Source organism: Pseudophryne corroboree, chromosome 6, assembly GCF_028390025.1.
Source record: "Pseudophryne corroboree isolate aPseCor3 chromosome 6, aPseCor3.hap2, whole genome shotgun sequence".
NCBI classification, from domain to species: Eukaryota; Metazoa; Chordata; class Amphibia; order Anura; family Myobatrachidae; genus Pseudophryne; species Pseudophryne corroboree.
The window spans coordinates 591,123,046-591,146,566 of NC_086449.1; the positions used below are offsets into that span (position 1 = coordinate 591,123,046).

Below are 23,521 nucleotides of genomic sequence, written 5' to 3' on the forward strand. Positions count from 1 at the left end.
AGGGTCTGTACATAGTTCAACAAACATTTCCAAGCTCATCTTGACTAGGGGCATTACTAGGAATGAATACTTCTTATATGGTAACTGAAAGAAATACCCTGGGGTTACCTTGTCTCTGTCCGCTTTCCTACTGGCAAATACTAATGTGCGGACAGGTTTTTTTTCTCCATTTCTGACGTTACTTTCTTGATTTTTTTAATTTTATTTTTGGGTTTTACTATATATGTACACAAATGATACCATACTTACCTGTTCCACTGGTCTCAGCCACTTCCTCACAGGCTACTGCTCTTCTTTTACCGGTTGGATACTCCTCTGGGTACATGAGAAATGGCTGAAAACGATCAGGTCACCTTCTCCTGAATAAAACTTCAACATTCATTAGTACATATATAGGTTACAGTCATATTTTTCATATTTTTATTATTTTCTATAGTTTGTATGCTGGCCGTAACTGCTTCCACATCTACATATGGCGGTGTACTTGCATTATATTTTTTTTTTCTTCCTACTTATTTATTGTTGCTACAAGTTCAAATAGTTCTTATATTTCCATTCTTGTCTTATATGACTTTGGTTAAACATACCACCTGCAATACCACCTGAGGATCAAACTCACCAACCCCTCTTGCTGTCACAGGTTTAAACAATTTGTATGTCTGACCCTTTGTTTTCGGGATTTTATCAGACATATTCTTATCCTTGAGTTCTGCAATACCTCTGGTTCAAAGCTGCTCACTTTAGGGAATGGTACCCTATCTTTGTCAGTCATACGTTCCCATTCAGACAAAAAGTCTTCCGTGTGTGATCCATATTTACCACAAATAACAAACCTCGCTGACCCCTTGAGCCGCGGCTCTTCAACCTGAACCCTAGTTACCAAACGCCCACTGCTTGTGCAATTGGATCCCATCGCGGACTTTTTCCTTTTTACGCAATCCCCAATGCACACCGCAGATAGACTGTGAAAGTTCTTAGAGCGCTTTCACCCAACTCCTTCTCCGATGAGTACCCCGACTCACTCCAATAGTGACCACCGCGTACCCAGTGAGGCCCCTATCTGGTTTCTATTCACTGGAAGTGTTTAGGAGTGACTTACCTATTCCAGTGAATATACACCGTTGGAGATTTTCCTGAGAGAGACCAGCGAAAACTCCCTATACACTTATACACAAATCACACTTGCGTATGCTCTATACAGCGCTAATGATACCGCGATTTTACGCAAAAGCTCGTAAAGGGGTATCCAGTTGCGCTATATATATCGCACCCACAAATGCGCGGTCCAAACGCACAGCATATAGGTACTTGTTACCTATCTGCCGTACAACCACGGGTCGATGTACAAACTGCGACCCTCAGTTCGGAGCGTAATACAAAAACCTTTTAACTTCAATCGCAATACTATGCACTATCACGCTCCTCTGCAAATCACCTCACGATTTGCGTATTTCAATCTATATTAACGTGAGTCAGCCACTTCACCCCACCAAGCCTCCTCTTACTTGATGTACCACGGGACCTGACTTCTGGGGTTCAGTTCCACTCACTCCTACGTTCGCTCAAGTACACTTTGTCTTTTCTGTACAGAAAATTTGGATTCATTCAGGTTGGCAGCTTTACCCCAGAGGCAATACAGTTTTTTAAACTAAATTTAGAGTAACCTGCTTTTGAAATCTGATAGTTATCTGCTATTGTATTAAATGTCTACTATCCCACCTTTGAACTAAACTACACTATTGTATAATTTGTACTTAGTGCCCGCATTCTTACGCACTTTGTGCAAACACGCCACCGTGCGTGTCTCTTACGCTGCGTGCGCAGTCCTTTACTTTGTCCGAGACACGTGTACAAAACCCTGCGTCCGCAATAAAACAAATCACACAGCTTCTATAAATGTGAGCAATACTAACTACTATTGCCCACTAGACACAACTTGTTCTGTATAAACTTTTATGCAGACCTGCGTTTGTGTCTTTACGCTTACTTCCTTAAACATTTATTTTAGTTTTAACTATATAGCAACAAATGTATCCTATTTCACACAGATCTATAATGACTCTAGCAATAATCAATAATTTAAATGATATGATTCAGATTGGATAGCTATCTTGCAGAACATACACTGATATAAATATACACACAATTATAATATTATATATAATATATATTTATATAATATATATACCACTTGACTCTCATAGAACCCCCACACAGTACACACCTACTGAATGAATGCATTTCCTTCAAAGTCTCTAATTTGCATATCAACAGAGGTTCATATGCCTGTTCAAGAGGGTAGTGGGAGAGGTTAATTAACATTTCAATGGCTATCCTAAACTAGCAAGCAGAGTTAACTGAATCCTAGAGGTAAAAGAAAAAAAACTTTTTTTATATCTGTGTGTAATTCTTACACTAAGTATTCATCTATTAACTCTCACTAGGCCCAGCTGAAACTATTTGTAATTGACTATGGCATGGGTTAAATAAATGCATTGGTAACTCATAAATGGTGTTTGATGTGACCAAGGAGAGCTGATTATTCCGAGCAGTGAAAATCAGCCATTTAGAAAATGACCTTCCCAAAATGGCCACTGCTCCTCCCCCTTCCACATCCATGAGGGTTACACAAAATGGTGGACAGGCCATGTGGTTAGTCCAAAATGGAGGACAGACCATGCGGCTTCCTTTGTCACAAAGAAATCGCACATCATAAAAGCACCAGAAGTTATTTTAGGCCCGAGTTAAAAATAAAAACTATATCAAGACTATGCAGCAACTTTTAAATATACTTTTAAACCTACTTAAACAGATAAACAATCCAATCTGAATCAAACACAAGATGACTTATTTGAACCTTGTTTTGCAACAATAAAAATACATTTTAGCATCTTAAATATTATGAGAAACGCATTGTCCCTTGAATTTATATCAGCGTCTTACTAATAACACAACAATACACACGGATATGATGATTTTCTCAGCTTTAGGATGCGTCCATCACAAGCTGATCGACCACAGCGTCGCGTTTATAATGTACAGTGCATCATTAAGAACGTGATATCGCGGACCAGCCCCCATCTAAGAATGCCAGATTGATTTCTCACAAATATTTAAAATGCCCGCTCTAATATATATTGCAGACGCCAGGCGCATCTTATTACCATATACGATAAAAGTGCGCTGTACATCGCAAAACACTGCATCCCATTAGAGAAAACAATACACCCACACATTATCTGAGTTCCAAAGCTCATTGATGTATATATTTGTTATTAAAAGGATATGGATTCAATATATATTACAAAGTACTGTATACCTATAGTTACATGATTACAACTCACACAGTAAGCAGTTAATACATAAAGTTACATACAGTTACATGCCAGCATACAATACCATTATCCTTAAGTAATATAAATTCGTCTTTCCATATCACTCTCTCTCTCTCTGTAAAGTAATGCTGGGACTCAATCTTCCTCTGAGACCAAAACAGGAACTGAGCTGCCAGCAATTCCATCATCATCTCAGACCTTACAGTCACTAATTTCCTGTGTGGTCAATGTGTTATCTAGTTTCTGGGGGAGGGATTCACGATGAGTCACCAGTTCCTTTGTATATGCTGAACATGTTCAGCCTTGGGGACGTCCAAAGGGGCTGGCCTGAGTTTCCTGTTCATTACCTGTTTGGAGTATCTATTGTTCTAATAAAAGTGATTTTAGCTTTTATACATTTAATCATAATTCCGTGTTGCAATATCCTACAACTTAATAACAAGTATCAAATGAATCTAAACATCAATCTGGTTGCTTCAATAGTAAACATGACTGGTCTATCTTGTTTCGTTCAAATAATACACATACATGACACCACTCCATCATATACAATTTTAAATCATCATGATGTCTGGCGCTTGATACCACCACAATTATGTACTGCATGAAATAAGTGTTGAATCCATCTCTGTGGCATGTCCGTGTAAATGCGTGTGTTACCATATTTCTCTTACGTCCTAGAAGATGCTGGGGACTCCGTAAGGACCATGGGGTATAGACGGGCTCCGCAGGAGATAGGGCACCTAAAAAGAACTTTAGAATGGGTGTGCACTGGCTCCTCCCTCTATGTCCCTCCTCCAGACCTCAGTTAGATCTTGTGCCCAGAGGAGAATGGGTGCACTGCAGAGAGCTCTCCAGAGTTTTCTGTGGAAAAAGAATTTTGTTAGGTTTTTTATTTTCAGGGAGACCTGTTGGCAACAGGCTCCCTGCATCGTGGGACCGAGGAGAGAGAAGCAGAGCTGGCTTGTAAAGTTGGGCACGGCTTCTAGGCTACTGGACACCATTAGCTCCAGAGGGATTTGGAACACAGGTCTCACCTGGGGTTCGTCCCGTAGCCGCGCCGCCGTCCTCCTCACAGATGCCGAAGATAGAAGCCGGGTGAGTATTGAGGAAAAGACTTCAGGCGGCAGAAGACATCAGATCTTCATGAGGTAAGCTGCGCGCCATTGCTCCCAGTCACACACACAAAGCAGGCACTGAAGGGTGCAGGGCGCAGGGGGGGGGCGGCGCCCTGGGCAGCAATAAACCTCGATTTGGCCAAAAATACGATGGATTAGGCTGTGGGACAGTAAATCCGCGGACCCCCGCCATTTTATTAGTATATGATGAAGGGACCGAAGCCCGCCGTCGGGTGGGCGGGGCTTGATCCTCAGCACTAACCAGCGCCATTTTCTCCACAGAGGCTGCATGAGAAAACGCTGGCTCCCTGTTCTCTCCCCTGCTGAGCTTCACAGGTTGGAAAAAGGAGGAGGGGGGCACTTTGGCGACGCAGTGAGTGGAGATTACAATTATAAACATATAATAGCGCTATCTGGTCATATATTCCAGTGTTTTTAAGCGCTGGGTGTGTGCTGGCATACTCTATCTCTCCTAAGGGCCTGGTTGGGGTTTTGTCCCCTTATAGGTAACTCCCTGTGTGTGTGGGGTGTCGGTACGTGTGTGTCGACATGTCTGAGGCGGAAGGCTTCTCCAAGGAGGAGGTGGAGCAAATGAGTGGTGTGTCCCCGTCGGCTGTGCCGACTCCAGATTGGATGGACATGTGGCATACGTTGCATGCAAGTGTGGCATCTTTACATAAAAGGCTTGATAAGGCTGGTTTAGGGGGGACATCAGGCGGTCAATCCTCAGACTGGACCGACTCACAGGGCCCGTCGGGGTCTCAAAAGCGTCCCTTAACACAAGACACTACTACCGACACGGATTCTGATTCCAGTGTCGACTATGACGAAGTAAAATTGCACCCTAAGGTGACTAAAACTATTCAGTGTATGATTGTGGCAATAAGGGATGTGTTGCATATTGTGGATGAACCGTCAGTCCCCGACACAAGGGTACACATGTTTAAGGAAAAGAAACAGATTATAAATATTCCCACATCTCATGAATTAAATGAGTTCTTTGGAAAAGCTTGGGAGACTCCGGATAAGAGACCGCAGATCCCCAAAAGAATTTTTATGGCATACCCTTTCCCTAAGCAGGACAGGGAGATTTGGGAATTACCCCCCACTGTGGACAGGGCCCTGATGTGCTTATCCAAGAAAGTGGCGCTACCGTCTCCTGACACAGCGGCCCTTAAAGACCCAGCAGATCGCAGGCAAGAAACTACCTTAAAGGGTATTTATTCTCATACGGGTGCTGTGCTAAGACCGACGATTGCGTCGGCATGGGTGTGTAGCGCAAATGCAGCTTGGAAAGATGAGCTGACAGATCAATTTGATACTATGGATAAGGATACTATATTCCTAACTCTAGCCCATATAAAAGACGCAGTCTTATTTATGAGGGATGCTCAAAGGGACATTGGATTGCTAGCTTCTAGGGCCAATGCCATGTCTATCTCAGCGAGAAGATCCTTATGAACTCGCCAATGGACGGGTGATGCGGATTCCAAGAAACATATGGAAGTACTACCCTATAAGGGGGATGTATTGTTTGGGGATGGGCTGACGGACCTGGTTTCCACAGCTACAGTAGGTAAATCAAATTTTTTACCATATATTCCCCAACAGCAAAAGAAAGTAACACCCTATCAGATGCAGTCCTTTCGGTCGCACAAGTCCAAAAGAGGTCGGGGATCCTCTTTCCTCGCCAGAGGTAAGGGCAGAGGCAAGAGAGCACCTGCTTCGGCAGGTGCCCAGGAACAAAAGTCCTCCCCGGCTGCTCCAAAAGCCACAGCATGACGCTGGGGCTCCCCTGAGGAGTCCGCACCGGTGGGGGCACGTCTTCGACTTTTCAGTCAGGCCTGGGTCAGTTCGGACCTGAATCCCTGGGTGTTGGAAATAGTTTCCCAGGGTTACAAATTGGAATTCGAGGAGGTGCCCCCGCGCCGATTTTTCAAATCTACCAGCTTCCACATCGGACAGGGATGTAGTGTTAGCTGCAATTCAAACGCTGTGTATACAGCAAGTGATAATCAAGGTTCCCCTGCACCAGCAGGGAAGAGGTTACTACTCAACCCTATTTGTGGTCCCGAAACCGGACGGTTCGGGCAGACCGATTTTCAATCTGAAATCCCTAAACCTGTACATAAAAAGATTTAAATTCAAAATGGAATCACTCAGGGCGATAATAGCCAACATGGAGGAGGGGGAGTTTATGGTGTCTCTGGACATAAAGGATGCGTACCTTCATGTCCCCATATATGCCCCCCATCAGGAATACCTGAGATTCGCTGTACAGGATTGTCATTACCAATTTCAGACGTTGCCGTTTGGACTTTCCACGGCCCCGAGGATTTTCACCAAGATAATGGCGGAAATGATGGTAGTCCTGCGCAAGCATGGGGTCACAATTATCCCATACTTGGACGATCTCCTGATAAAAGCGAGATCAAGAGAGAAATTGCTGAGCAGTGTGGCGCTCTCTCTGAGAGTGCTCCAGAGACACGGTTGGATTCTAAATCTACCGAAGTCACAGTTGATTCCGACAACTCGACTACTGTTCCTAGGTATGATACTGGATACGGAACAAATGAAGGTCTTCCTCCCAATAGAGAGAGCCCAAGACATCCAGAACATGGTCAGAGACCTGCTAAAACCGAAAAGGGTGTCAGTTCACCAATGCGGAGTTCTGCGGAAAATGGTGGCGGCCTACGAGGCCATTCCCTTCGGAAGGTTCCATGCAAGGACTTTTCAATGGGACCTTCTGGACAAGTGGTCCGGGTCCCATCTGCATTTACATCGGAAAATAACTCTGTCCCCAGGAACCAGAGTGTCCCTCCTGTGGTGATTGCAAAGTGCTCACCTGCTGGAGGGTCGCAGGTTCCGGATTCAGGACTGGATCCTGGTTACCACGGACGCGAGCCTCCGAGGATGGGGAGCGGTCACACAGGGAAGGACTTTTCAGGGTCTTTGGTCAGACCAGGAGTCCTGTCTACACATCAATGTGTTGGAACTCAGGGCCATTTACAACGGCCTTCGACAAGCGGAGAGTTTTCTTCGAAACCTTCCGGTTCTGATTCAATCAGACAATGTCACAGCAGTGGCTCATGTGAACCGCCAAGGCGGGACAAGAAGCAGAGTCGCGATGGCGGAAGCCACAAGGATCCTTCGCTGGGCGGAAAATCATGTAAGCGCTCTGTCGGCTGTCTTCATTCCGGGAGTGGACAACTGGGAAGCAGACTTCCTTAGCAGACACGATCTCCATCCAGGAGAGTGGGGACTTCATCAAGAAGTCTTTGCAGACGTAACACGTCTTTGGGGAACTCCTCAAATAGACATGATGGCGTCACGCCTCAACAAAAAACTTCGGAGGTATTGCGCCAGGTCTCGGGACCCTCAGGCAGTAGCAGTAGACGCACTGGTAACACCGTGGGTGTTCGACTCGGTCTACGTGTTCCCTCCTCTTCCTCTCATCACGAAAGTGTTGAGGATCATAAAACGAAGAAGAGTACAGACGATACTCGTTGTCCCAGACTGGCCTCGAAGGGCTTGGTACTCGGATCTACAAGAGATGCTCACAGGAGACCCCTGGCCTCTTCCTCTGAGGGAAGACCTGTTGCAGCAGGGGCCCTGTGTATTTCAAGACTTACCGCGGTTACGTTTGACGGCATGGCGGTTGAACGCCGAATCCTAGAAAAAAAGGGGATTCCGGAAGAGGTCATCCCTACTTTAATAAAGGCTAGGAAGGAGGTGACGATAAAACATTATCACCGTATCTGGCGAAAGTATGTGTCTTGGTGTGAGACCAAGAATACACCTACGGAAGATTTTCATTTGGGTCGTCTTCTCCACTTCCTACAGACAGGAGTGGATATGGGCCTGAAATTAAGCTCGGTTAAGGTACAGATTTCGGCCCTCTCGATTTTCTTTCAGAAGGAATTGGCTTCTCTTCCAGAAGTCCAGACGTTTGTAAAGGGAGTGCTGCACACACAGCCCCCTTTTGTGCCTCCAGTGGCACCATGGGACCTGAACGTGGTGTTGCAGTTCCTAAAATCACACTGGTTTGAACCGCTTAACAAGGTTGAGTTGAAATTTCTTACCTGGAAGGTGGTAATGTTGTTAGCCTTAGCATCAGCAAGGCGAGTGTCAGAATTGGCGGCTCTATCACACAAGAGCCCCTACTTGATTTTTCATGTGGATCGAGCTGAATTGAGGACACGTCCGCAATTTTTGCCTAAAGTGGTTTCGTCGTTCCATATGAAATCAACCTATTGTGGTGCCTGTGGCTACTGGTGACCTGGAGGATTCCAGATCCCTGAAATTTATGTAGCCAAGACGGCTAAAATTAGGAAAACAGAGGCTCTGTTTGTCCTGTATGCGGCCAATAAGATTGGCGCGCCTGCTTCAAAGCAGATTATTGCTCGCTGGATCTGTAATACGATTCAGCAGACTCACTCTACGGCTGGATTGCCGGTACCAAATTCGGTTAAGGCCCATTCCACTAGGAAGGTGGGCTCTTCTTGGGCGGCTGCCCGAGGCGTCTCGGCTTTACAACTTTGTCGAGCGGCGACGTGGTCGGGGTCAAACACTTTTGCTAAATTCTACAAGTTTGATACCCCGGCTGATGAGGACCTAGCGTTTGCTCAGTCGGTGCTGCAGAGTCATCCGCACTCTCCCGCCCGATTGGATGCTTTGGTATAAACCCCATGGTCCTTACGGAGTCCCCAGCATCCTCTAGGACGTAAGAGAAAATAAGATTTTAAACCTACCGGTAAATCTATTTCTCCTAGTCCGTAGAGGATGCTGGGCGCCCGTCCCAGTGCGGAAACTCTGCAAGACTTGTATATAGTTGTTGCTTACATAAGGGTTATGTTACAGTTGACATCGGTCTTGGACCGTTACTGTTGTTTTTTGTTCATATTGTTAACTGGTTATGTAGGTTCCAGGTTACATGGTATGATTGGTGTGGGCTGGTGTGAATCTTGCCCTTGGATTGCTAAATCCTGCCTTGTATTGTCCATCTCCTCTGGGCACAGTTCTCTAACTGAGGTCTGGAGGAGGGACATAGAGGGAGGAGCCAGTGCACACCCATAGTCAAAGTTCTTTTTAGGTGCCCTATCTCCTGCGGAGCCCGTCTATACCCCATGGTCCTTACGGAGTCCCCAGCATCCTCTACGGACGAGGAGAAATAGATTTACCGGTAGGTTTAAAATCTTATTATTGCTGTGCTCGCTGCGCGTATTTGTAAGTATAGCGACTTATATGTGTGTAGTTTGTATGTTCTCTTTATGTAATATTGTTTTTTACTTCGACAGTTTCCATATTGTTTTGTAACCAAAATATTGAAAATCTTTAATAAAAACCTTCTATTACATACTAGGTGTAGCAAGACAATCCGCTAAGGCAGTGGTGGGGAACCTTTGGCCCTCCAGCTGTTGTTGAACTACACATACCAGCATGCCTTGCTACAGTTTTGCCATTTGGCCATGCTAAAACTGTTGCAGGGCATGCTGGGATGTGTAGTTCATCAACAACTGGAGGACCAAAGGTTTCCCATCCCTGCACTAAGGGGTAGCTGTAACAAACCACTTTTATAAGGTTTATTTTAATTGTAGAGCTAAGTGGCTTGCTTAGGCAGGGCCCTTTAACCACTTGCCTGCTGTGGTCGCATCAGATGCAACCATGGCAAGTTGGGCTTTCCCTGACATCGTCATATCTGATGCGACTGTGTTAGAGCCTAATCCTCCAACAGCAACCAGGGTCAGCCCACCTGGCCGCCATCTCTGTTGCAGCAGGCAACCTCCCCGCTGCCTCCTCCAGCCAAGCTACTGAAGAGTTGCAATCCTAAGATGACTGCCCACCCATGGCTGCATGAAAAAGTCTTCCTGCAGCCTAGGCTCAGGAGAATCAGGGAAGCTTTCCTTCTCTCCCCCACCTGATCGGAACCCCACCTCCCCCTGCTCTCTTGAATATTAACATAGAAACCTAGGGAGCAACTCAATTGTTGGTCGCCTCGGCTGCCACTAGATGGTGCCCAACAGAGCAATTAAATTGTTTCTCCGGCAGGATCCACAGGATAACATTGGGATATGATGACGCGACAGCAGATTTGCACCAAACGGTCAAAACTTTTGGCCTCCCAGCATGAAACGGGCCCGTCTATATATCCCTGCCTCCTGGCTCAGGCAAATCAGTTTTTTGTTTGGTGCGGCAGGAGCCGGACCATGGTCAAGAGGGCTGCTGTTTTTTTTTTAGCAGCTATAAGCTTTTTTATTTTTATAGTCTTACTATTTTTTTGAGTGATCTTTCTAAAAAGCGTCTTATACGTACCTTAGAAAGAGTCGCTCCAACAACCCACCGCCGGGTCGCGACAACGCTTACCCACAAGTACAGTGCTGTTTTGGCAGGCGTCTGTGTCGGATGTACTAGCAAGTCCAGCAGATGTTACCAGGCTGTGGCCGGGGCACGGGGAGAAGGTAAGGCATCGGTTCCGCTTAGAGGGGGAACACGGACACAGACGCACTGTTTTGGGAGGAGACTACCAAACAGTCGCTGAAGCGGCTGCCACCTAGGGTGCACCAGCGCTAGGCCCTAGGAATCATAGGCTCCAGGGGTAGTATGAGGCCGTGATCCCTAGGGTTGATGTCAGCAGTGGGGAGTCAGATGCTCCCCTGGTCGCCCCTCCCACCGGTTCATGAACAGTTTCCTCTGAGTCTCCCGCCATTAACTGATTTCCTGCTTCCGTCTGAGACGCTGTGCATCTAAGGGGACCCAGTCGCAGCATAGGTGGCTGTGTGACTGGTGCGTCAGTGTTCACTTGGGCGTCTGTGTTCATTGTAGATTCACAGGGCGAGTGTGTACACTATTAGCGTCTGGATCCGCTCAGCGTTAGCTAACGTATTGATCTATCCTGGAAGCGGGGTGAGTCTCCCTGTATCCCACTCTACTAAGCACGGGTAATACAGTACTAAGTCTCTATCTACCTTTTGAGTACGAATAGTTGGCCTAATGCATACGAGTCTGATAATTATTATGGTTTTCTTTCGCTGTGCGACTGAATACGATTAAATCCTATATAAGGTAATGCAGTAATATGTTTCTCCTACGTATTTGAAATGTATTTGTAGTTATGTGCTCATATTGCTTATTATACTAATGTATAACCTGTGACTGATTGCTAGTGTGATTGCTGACTTTACTATAATTCTGTCGGTTTTTCTGTCTATTCCGATCCTCAATGCTGGTGCAAAGCAGGGTAGGGTCAGATTGTATGTCACTTTAACAAAATTTAAAGTGATTACATTCACAAATTGTAGTTACACTGTACAAGTGTGTGATTATTGATCATGTCTAAGAGCGGAACGGGTGAGGAAAATACACTCACAGCAGCACCAACACTCATGTCATGTTTGTCTTGCAAAGCTGGGTTAACCTCTCAGGATCTGGTTCAGAATGGTTTGTGTGTAAATTGTTTTAGCTTTCACCAAAGTCTCTTGAAAAATCCTAGGCAGACACAGGTGCAAGTGGATCCCCCATAGGCTACTTTTCCACAGACATTATCCAGTATAGCTGAGCAGATAATTCCAACTTCTGTACGAGAGATAGGTTACATTATTACCCCTTACATGCAGCATTCCACCTGGGGTATATTACATCCAGCAGGGGAAGCAGCAGCCTCTCAACAAAAACAGGCTGAAAGGCCGGTGGTAAGTACATTACATGGACATGAAACAACATCTTCACAGTCTACACATGTTTCAGATAAGGATTCGGAGTATGAAGACTCATTACAATCAGTTTCTGCATACGGAGATGAGGAGGAAGTTCTCAGCTCAGTGAACATATCAGAGTTAATTAATGCGATGAAAGCCATTCTATCCTTAAAAGAATCAGCAGAGCCTGTGTTAAAATCTAAGGCATCTGTGTTTAAACATCCCAAAACAGTTAGGACTGAGTTTCCTGGGTAAGAACAGCTGACTGAAATTATACAAGAGGCTTGGGTTACATCCAGTAAGAAGTTTAGAATTCTAAGGAAATGGAATTCCAATTACCCTCTTCCGGATGGGGACTGTTTAAAGAGGGAGGTGGCTCCCAAAAGAGATACCCATGTCATCCGATTAGTGCTAAAATCTACATTACCTCTGCCTTCAACATCATTAAATGATGTCACGGATATAAGAGTTGATGGTTTTCTAAAAAACATTTTTTCCTTGTCTGGGGCAATCATAAGACCAGCCATGGCTTCAGCCTGGATGGAGAAAGCAATGGCTGCCTGGGCTGATGCATTGGGGGAGGATCTTTAAATGGCATCTAGAGAGCAAAAATCCCAAGTTGCACATATCAAACAGGCGACAATGTTTTTGGAAGAAGCAGCCTTGGATATGGGTACTACTTCCTCTCAGGCATCAGCTTCAGAAGTAGCCGCTCACAGAGCAGTTTGGCTATGTACATGGAAAGCTGATTCAGAATCCAAAAAGGTTTTGGAGTCTTTACCCTTTACTGGAGATATTCTTTTTGGTAAAGAATTAACCAGTATTTTAGAGTCAGAAGCAGACTCCAAGAAAGTGAAGTTTCCTTTCACACACAAATTCAAGCCTAAATTTCCAGATTTTCGGCCCTTTCGGTCTCAAGGAAAAGCAAAAGGAAAAGGTGATGGTAAACAGTCCCAATACAAGAAGTCTGGTAAGACGAAAAAGCATTGGGCTACCAGAGAATTGGCTTCCGAATCAGAAGAAAAGCCATCAGCCTGATGGTGCGGGCCTCCACCTGGGGAATCACAGGGTGGGAGGCAGACTTCTTCAATTTGCATGGATCTGGCAGCAGTCTACCACAGATGCCTGGGTGCTAGAAGCGGTATTTCATGGTTAGGCATTTGCTTTCAAGAAACACCCTCCTCAAAGGTTTTTTTGTACCAGCCCGTCTTCAGTAGAAACGAAGGCCAGGGCTTTGCAATAGGCAGTTCAGAAGTTGCTTCAGTCAGGAGTAATCATTCCAGTTCCTCCTGCACAATGAGGACAGGGTTTTTACTCCAACCTGTTTCTAGTCCAGAAGCCAAATGGGTCGTTCCGGCCCATACTCAATCTCAAAGTGCGGAACAAATACATTTGGGTGCCTTGGTTTCATATGGAGACTTTACGTTCCATCATTTTGGCCATGGTGCTAGGGGCTTTTATGGTATCCCTGGATATCCAGGGTGCTTACCTACATGTTCCTATAGCACTGTCTCATCAGCGCTATCTCAGGTTCGCTATCCTCCAGCAGCATTTTTAGTTCCAGGCCCTTCCAATTGGTTTGGCCACAGCCCCCAGAGTATTCACCAAGATTATGGTGGTAATGGCAGTTTATCTCCGCCAGCAGGGGATAAAATAGGATTTTGGTACTCACCGTTAAATCCTTTTCTCCTAGTCCGTAGAGGATGCTGGGGACTCCAAAAGGACCATGGGGTATAGACGGGATCCGCAGGAGCTTGGGCACACTAAAAAGACTTAAGACTGGGTGTGAACTGGCTCCTCCCTCTATGCCCCTCCTCCAGACCTCAGTTATAGGAACTGTGCCCAGGAGAGACGGACATTACAAGGAAAGATTTTTGTCTTAACTAAGGGCTACCAAATTACCAGCCCACATTATAAACATACCGTACAACCGGAATAACGCCAAACCAGATAACAGTATGCATAAAACTCCAGCAACCAGCTGCAACAAACCAATACACAAGTCGTGTATAAACTAACTTAACCAGTAAGAAAATATATAATGCAAGTAATAGTCCGCACTGGGACAGGCGCCCAGCATCCTCTACGGACTAGGAGAAAAGGATTTAACGGTGAGTACCAAAATCCTATTTTCTCTTACGTCCTAGAGGATGCTGGGGACTCCAAAAGGACCATGGGGATTATACCAAAGCTCCAGAGCGGGCGGGAGAGTGCGGACGACTCTGCAGCACCGACTGAGCAAACGCCAGGTCCTCATCGGCCAGGGTATCGAACTTATAGAATTTAGCAAAAGTGTTCGAACCCGACCAAGTAGCCGCTCAGCAAAGCTGTAGTGCCGAAACACTTCGGGCAGCTGCCCAAGATGAGCCCACCTTTCTGGTAGAATGGGCTTTAACCGACTTCGGCACCGGCAACCCCACCGAAGAATGAGCTTGCTGGATCGTACTACAAATCCAGAGTGCAATAATCTGTTTTGACGCGGGATGACCCACCTTGTTGGCCGCATACAAAACAAACAACGCTTCAGTTTTCCTAGTAACAGCTGTCCTAGAAACTAAACTTTTAACGCTCTTACAACATCCAGAGATTTTGGAATTGCCACTTCTTCCGTAGCTACCGGAACCACAATAGGTTGGTTAATGTGAAATGACGAAACCACCTTCGGTAGAAATTGTTGACGAATCCTCAATTCCGCCCTATCCGCATGAAAAATCAAGTACGGACTCTTATGAGATAAAGCTGCCAATTCCGATACTCGCCTGGCAGATGCCAGAGCCAAAAGCATAACTACCTTCCAAGTGAGAAATTTTAATTCAACCGTCCGCCAAGGTTCAAACCAGGAAGACATGAGGAACCGTAAGACGACATCAAGGTCCCATGGCGCTACAGGTGGTACAAACGGTGGATTGATATGCATTACACCCTTTACAAAAGTCTGAACCTCTGGGAGGGCAGCTAACTCTTTTTGAAAGAAAATAGACAAAGCCGAAATTTGCACTTTGATGGAACCCAATTTCAGGCCTACATCTACACCAGCCTGTAAAAAGTGGAGAAAACGACCCAAGTGAAAATCCTCCGCAGGAGCCTTTTTAACCTCACACCAGGAAACATATTTCCTCCAGATACGGTGATAGTGTTTCGCCGTAACCTCTTTCCTAGCCTTAATGAGAGTTGGAATGACCTCCCTGGGAATACCCTTACGAGCTAAGATCTGGAACTCAACCTCCATGCCGTCAAACGCAGCCACGGTAAGTCCGGAAACACGCATGGACCCTGTAACAACAGATCCTCTCTTAGAGGAAGCGGCCAAGGAGCTTCCACCAGTAAGTCCTGGAGATAAGGGTACCAGGCCCTTCTTGGCCAGTCTGGGACGACGAGAATCGCCTGAACCCTTGCTCGATGAATGATCCCCAGCACCTTTGGAATGAGAGGAAGAGGAGGGAACACATACACCGACTGGAAGACCCACGGAGACACCAGGGCGTTCACCGCCGTGGCTTGTGGGTCCCTTGACCTGGAACAATACCTCGGGAGCTTCTTGTTGAGCCGAGACGCCATCATGTCCATCAACGGAATTCCCCAGCGTCTTGTCACTTCTGCAAATACCTCTTGGTGCAGAGCCCACTCTCCCGGATAGAGGTCGTGTCTGCTGAGGAAATCCGCTTCCCAGTTGTCCACCCCCGGTAGGAAAACTGCTGACAGTGCGCTGACGTGTTGTTCCGCCCAGCGAAGTATCTTTGTGGCCTCCGCCATTGCTGCTCTGCTCCTCGTTCCGCCTTGCCAGTTTATATGGGCCACCGCTGTGATGTTGTCTGACTGTACCAGGACCGGTCGACCCTGAAGAAGACTTCTTGCTTGGAGCAGGCTGTTGTAAATGGCTCTTAACTCTAGAACATTTATGTGGAGACAGGCTTCCTGGAGCGACCATTTTCCCTGGAAATTTCTTCCTTGGGTGACTGCGCCCCAGCCCCGGAGACTTGCATCTGTTGTCAGAAGTACCCAATTCTGGATACCGAATCGGCGTCCCCCCAGGAGGTGATGAGCTTGTAGGACCACAGGAGAGAAATACTGGCTCTGGGAGATAGACTTATCTTCCGGTGAATGTGTAGGTGAGACCCGGACCATTTGCTCAGCAAGTCCCACTGAAACACGCGGGCGTGAAATCTGCCGTATGGAATGGCTTCGTACGCCGCAACCATCTTCCCCAGAACCCGAGTACAATGATGGATCGACACACTCGTCGGCTTCAGAAGTTCTCTGACCATCATCTGCAATTCCAGAGCCTTTTCTTCTGGAAGGAATACCTTCTGTAACTCCGTGTCCAGAATCATGCCCAGAAAAGGAAGCCGAGTGGTCGGAATCAACTGGGATTTCGGCAAATTGAGGACCCATCCATGTTGTTGCAAAACCGATAGAAACAACTCTACACTTGTCAGCAATCGTTCCTTGGACCTCGCCTTTATCAGGAGATCGTCCAAGTACGGGATAATTGAAACCCCTTGTTTGCGAAGAAGAACCATCATTTCCGCCATGACCTTGGTGAAAATCCTCGGAGCAGTGGAAAGCCCAAATGGCAACGCCTGAAATTGGTAATGAGAATCCTGTATCGCAAAGCTGAGGAAAGCCTGATGTGGAGGATATATCGGCACATGTAAGTAGGCATCCTTTATGTCGACAAACGCCATAAAATCCCCCCCCTCCAGGCTGGCAATCACCGCTCGAAGGGATTCCATTTTGAACCTGAAGACTTTCAAGTATGGATTGAGGGATTTTAGATTTAGAATTGGTCTGACCGAACCGTACGGTTTCGGTACCACAAAGAGGCTCGAGTAGAACCCCTCCCCCCGCTGGGACGGAAGGACGGGAACAATGACCCTCTGTAAACACAATTTTTGAATGGCCGCCCGGACCACCTCCCTGTCCGGAAGAACCACTGGTAATGCCGAAATGAAGAACCGGTGAGGGGGCATCTCCAGAAAATCCAGTTTGTTGAGACACTATTTCTAACACCCAAGGATCCAGGTCTGATTGAATCCAGACCTGGCTGAATACCTGAAGACGGCCCCCCACCGGTCCGGACTCCCCCAGGGAAGCCCCAGCGTCATGCGGTGGACTTGGTAGCAGCCGGGGAGGACTTCTGGTCCTGTGCACCTGAGGTTGCAGGAATTTTTCTTCCCCGTCCTCTACCCTTTGAGGCGAGGAAAGACGAACCCTTTCCACGCCTGTATTTATTGTGACTAAAGGACTGCATTTGCGGATGTGGTGCCTTCTTCCGTTGTGTGGGAACATAAGGAAGAAAAGAGGACTTACCCGCGGTCGAGACTAGGTCCGCCAGGCCGTCCCCAAACAAGACCGTACCTTTAAAGGGTAGAGCTTCCATAGACCTCTTGGAGTCGGCATCAGCATTCCATTGATGGATCCACAAGGCCCTCCTTGCAGATATCGACATGGCATTGGTCCTTGATCCCAAGAGACAGACGTCCCTTGCCGCGTCCTTCAGGTAATCTGCAGCGTCCTTAATATAACCAAGAGTTAGAAGGACATTATCTTTATCAAGAGTATCCATGTCACTAGCTAAATTCTCGGCCCATTTAGCAATAGCACTACTCACCCATACTGACGCCACAGCAGGTCTGAGCAATGCACCCGTATTAGCGAAAATGGACTTCAGACACGTCTCCAACTTGCGATCTGCCGGATCCTTGAGAGCTGCCGTGTCAGGAGACGGAAGCACCACCTTCTTAGACAAACGGGATAGAGCTTTATCAACGGTTGGAGATGTCTCCCATTTTTCCCTGTCATCAGAGGGAAAAGGATACGCCATAAAAATCCTCTTGGGAATCTGCCATTTCTTATCCGGCGATTCCCAAGCCTTTTCACAAAGAGTATTCATTTCATGAGAGGGGGGGAAACTTCAGGTTTCTTCCCCTTAAATAAGCAAATCCTTGTTTCCTGCACCGCAGGTTCATCAGAAATCTGCAACACATCCTTTATAGCCACTATCATGTACTGAATACTCTTAACCAAACGTGGATGTAACGCCGCCTCAGTGAAATCGACCTCGGAATCAGAGTCCGTGTCGGTATCCGTATCCCCCACCTGAGTAAAAGGCCTCTTATGGGACCCGGATGGGGTCTGTACCTGACATAAAGCCTCCTCCATAGATTTCTTCCACACCTGGGTCTGTGACTCAGACTTATCTAACCTCTTAGATAAAGAAGCTACATTGGAATTTATTGTACTAAGGAGTGCTAGTAAATCAGGAGTCGGCTGCGTCGACAGTGCTAGCTCTAGCCCCGCATCCCCACCTCCTATAACCTCCTCTGGTGAATAACATTCAGGTTCCGACATGTCGACACACAGTACCGACACCCACAACACCCAGAACCGTCCCAGCAAGGTGACAGGCCCACAATTCAGCCCAGAAGAGGAGACAGAGGGAGTATGCCAGCTCACACCCCAGCGCCTGTATTGGGACACAGAAGATTAAGTGTACCCAGCGCTGCCTTATAGTTCACAACTGGTACCCCACAGCGGCTCCCTTATACTTGCAGAAAACGTGGAGGTCCCGGCAGCGTCTCTCCCTCGGTGCTGTGTAGGGAGAAAATGGCGCGCGAGTGAGCCGCGGACCGAAGCTCCGCCCCCTTCCCGGCGGCTTCGGCACGCCAAATTTTAACATACAAAAAATGCCCGGCGGGGGTCTGTAATAAAGTGCCTCGGCACCTACGATCTTTTGCCGGCTCAGTAACCTCAGTAACATGCCCCCCAGGGCGCCCCCCCCCCAGCGCCCTGCACCCAGTGACAAGCGTTGGTGATGTGTGTGTGGGAGCATGGAGCACAGCGTTACCGCTGTGCTTTACCTTCCGTCACTGAAGTCTTCTGCCGTCCTGAAGTCTTCTGTTCTTCTCATACTCACCCGACTTCTGGCTTCTGTGAGGGGATGACGGCGAGGCTCCGGGAACAAGCAGCTAGGCGCACCAAGTGATCGAACCCTCTGGAGCTAATGGTGTCCAGTAGCCGAGAAGCAGAGCCTTGAAACTCACAGAAGTAGGTCTGCTTCTCTCCCCTCACTCCCACGCTGCAGGAAGCCTGTAGCCAGCAGGGCTCCCTGAAAATAAAAAAACCTAACAAAAAGTATTTTCCTAGAGAAACTCAGGAGAGCTCCCCTAGTGTGCATCCAGTCACTCCTGGGCACAAAGTCTAACTGAGGTCTGGAGGAGGGGCATAGAGGGAGGAGCCAGTTCACACCCAGTCTTAAGTCTTTTTAGTGTGCCCAAGCTCCTGCGGATCCAGTCTATACCCCATGGTCCTTTTGGAGGCCCCAGCATCCTCTAGGACGTAAGAGAAAAAAATTTCCATACCTCGATGATCTCTTAATCATGGCACAGTCTCAGGAATTGCTTCTATGTCATCTGCAACAGACCATAGTTTGTCTGCAGAAGAACGGTTGGCTCATAAATTGGGCAAAGTCGTCTCTGGTTCCGTCACAGCGGATGACTCACTTGGGGGCTGTATTGGATTCGAGCCTTCAGAGAGTAACCTTACCTCTGAACAGGATATCCAAAGTTTAGTCAAGGATTCAGGAGCTGCTACACAGTCGAAAGGTATCCATTCACGCAGCAATGCGTGTGATGGGATTGATGGTGTTAACATTCGACATGGTAGAGTATGCTCAGTTCCACTCGAGGCCTCTGCAACGTCTGATGCTTACCAAATGGAATGGTTTTCAACAGACAATAAAAACAGACTATGGTCCTTACTCTCGAAGTAAGGAGGTCATTAGCCTGGTGGCTACAGACATCCCATCTGGACAAAGGGAAACCCTTTTGGATATCAGATTGGGAAATTCTGACAACGGATGCCAGCCTTCAGGGCTGGGGAGCAGTGTCAGGAAGGATTTGTTTCCAGGGGCAGTGGACCAAGGAAGAAAGTTGCCTGCCAATAAATATATTGGAACTTTGGGCCATATACATGGTACTTGATTAAGGCAAAGGACATCCTTCAGGGGAAACCAGTTCAGATCCGCTCAGACAATGCGATGGCAGTAGCATATCTCAACCATTAGGGAGGAACACGCAGCCAGAAAGCAATGAAGGAGGTAAGTCGCACGTTAAAGTGGGCAGAACTTAATTATCTAGCCTTGTCTGCAGTGTTCGTTCTGGGAGTCCTAAACTGGGAAGCGGATTTTCTCAGTCGACACGCCATTCATGCAAATGAATGGGCTTAACACCCAGAGGTCTTCCAAACCCTGGTAGACAAGTGAGGGTTGCCGGAGATAGATCTTATGGCATCCCGTCAGAACAACAAAGTTCCTGCATACGTGTCAAGAACAAAGGATCCCAAAGCGATCTTTGTGGATGCCCTGTCAGTGAGATGGGAATTTCATCTAGCCTATGTGTTACCACCAAATCACCCTATTACCCAGGGTGATGAGAAAGGCAAAATAAGAAATAGGTGCCTTGATACTAATACCTCCAGCTTGGCCCAGAAGACGTTGGTACACAGATCTGCAGAGGATGTCGATGGATGCTCCATTCCTACTACCTCAACGTCCAGACCTACTGTCTCAAGGTCCTTGTTATCAGAAACACCTGGATCGACTGTCTTTGACGGCGTGGCTCTTGAGACTTCCATCCTGAAGTCAAGAGGATTCTCGTGGTAAAACAATAAAAAGGTCCTTGCGCCAAACTTATTCCAGATGTATAGTCCTTCAACCAACAGTCATTTGGATTCTCATCATTCAGTATGTCTCACAGGTGTGGAAGTATGAAAAATGAAGAAAACAGGTACAAATAACAACTCTATTGTATGTGAAGATCAGGGAAGGTTGGTATTATCAAACCCTTATCCTCTCCCCAAAAGAGTGGGGTGCAGAAATCCTCTACAGTATGGGGCACCACCGTGATAACAGAATAGTGCTCACTTTGTTCTTTCAATAGATATGCAGAATACTCATAAAGGTATCTTTAACTATTATGAACACAAAACCATAGGTGGATTCTTAACAGATGCTCACATTGCATATGTGTTTATATTGTTATTCAAGGCTCATAAAGGTTTCTTTCATTCCACTGCACATGAAAAAAACAGTATAAAAACTTTGCATGGCGTAGTATACTTAAAAACAGTATTTAATCACAATACATGATATACATATAAAAAGGGGATTCTCCCAATCTCCGTACCAGAAATATATGAAGCATAGACATGTCAAACAAAACCATGTGATGAAACCCAGGTATTAGTTCTGTATACCGTACTGATGCTCAAAAGATCGGCGTGGATGGGAAGCCCCTGGACAATCACTCCTCCGACATGTTTAGACACCAAGGGGTGTCTTTTTCAAGGTCTCAAGAGGATTCTCACAATAGGTAATTCAAAATATGCTCAGAGCAAGGAAACCTTCAGCTCGCATTTATCACCGAATATGGCAAGCCTATATTCAAATGGTGCAGTGATCAGAAATTTGACCCTAGGTCTTTCAGAGCCTCCAGATTCTTAGCATTCCTTCATGCAGGAATAGATAAAGGTTTAAGGGTGGCTTCCTTGAGAGTGCAAGTGTCAGCATTGACTGTATGGTTCCAAAAGAAAATTGGTAACCTACAGGATGTGCATACTTTTTTCCAGGGAATGCTGCGGGGAGTTAGGTTTAGTCCTAAAGGCCCTTCAGGTTGACCCATTTGAACCACTTAAAAGAGTGGATCTTAAATGGTTGACAGCTAAAGTTCTCTTTCTACTGGCCATTTCTTCAGCTAGAAGAGTTTCAGATTTGGGGGCATTGTTATGTCGTCCTCCATTTCTGATTATTTTATCCAGATAGAGCAGTTCCCAGAAATACATTTGGGTATCTTCCTATAGTGGTGTCTAAATTCCACCTTAACGAAGAAATTGTGGTCCCGGCCTTCCAGGGGCCAGACCTTTCTACGGGAGATGCATTGTTGGACGCAGTCCATGCCTTAAGGATCTACGTAGATCGTACCAGTGCATCAGTAAGACAGATTCTCTCTCCGTTCTCTATGGATTTCACAAGAGAGGATGGCCTGCTGACAAGCAGACACTGGTGAGGTGGCTTCGGATGACTATTTCAGAAGCATATTCTCACACTAATCTGCCTCTTCCGGCTAAAGTCTCTGCTCACTCTACTCGTAAGGTAGGTCCATCATTGGCAGCACAACGTGGTGCTTCAGCAGAACTGATATGTAAGGCAGCCACATGGTCTTCCATTAACACATTCATTAGACATTATGCCTTTGATACCTTTTCCTCTCAGGACGCTGAATTCGGGCGAAGTATTCTCCTGTCCAATCAGGAGCGTCCCCACTAAATTGCTTTGGGACATCCCAATGTTATCCTGTGGATAACCTGTGGACCCTGCCGAAGAAATATTTGTTATGGTAAGAACTTACCATTGATAACTGTATTTCTCCTAAGTCCACAGGATCCACAGGGATCCCACCCGATTTGAGGATCCTTTTACTCACTAACCTCTTCCTTCTTGTACGGAAGGGTGTGCATGTATGTTCTTTTTGCCTGATTAGGACTATCTATGATGCTCCTGCCTTGAGCTTTGCAAAAATAACTGATTTGCCTGAGACAGGAGGCGGGGATATATGGATGGACCCGTTGCATGCTGGGAGGCTGAAAGCTTTGACTGTTTGGTGCAAATCCGCTGTCGCGTCATCATATCCCAATGTTATCCTGTGGACTTAAAAGAAGTACCGTTATCAACGGTAAGTTCTTACCATAACGAATATTTCTCCATTTAGGTGCGCATGCAGCCAGGGGACACATTTCAGCTTGCAGCCTCCTGATGTGCAAAACGTGATTTGAGTGCTGAAACAGGAGTCTGAGCACCCTATCCTAGACTTTAGACGGGTTTAGCGGATTTGTGTAGTTAGACCCGGTACTAGTGGGCGTGCACACAGGACATGCGTGCCCACGGAGGGTACTGGGGGGACACAACTGAATAGCTCTGGATGGGTGCCCATTACGTTTGGGCGCCCACAAAGCAATTTAATCGTCCCCATAGAACATGGCGGCAGATGAGAACCATCGGCCCATCTAGGCTGCCAATAGACAGATAGAAGCATGTGAACTATTGTGCAATTAAATACAGGCTGAGATTTTACTAAAACTAGATTATATGCCCTCTAGTGGTAAATGAGAATACTCCATTTTAGATTTGTTAAGATCCTGTGCATTGGTCTAGGTCAGTGTTTTCAACCTTTCTAAACTTGTGGCACACTAAACAACATTTTAAAAATGCAAAGGCACACCATCAGTTTTAAATCAAATATAATATAAATATATAATAACAAATATTAACAGTAATACATTGGTCCCCACTGTAATAAAACACACTGGCCCCCGCAGT

General features: G+C 46.5%; 1 protein-coding gene across 8 annotated transcripts in view; it reads right to left on the reverse strand.

The window, feature by feature from the left end:
• The window catches only part of SIMC1 (SUMO interacting motifs containing 1), a 116,090-nt gene that overhangs the window by 66,410 nt on the left and 26,159 nt on the right, over positions 1-23,521 (reverse strand). The window lies entirely within an intron of this gene.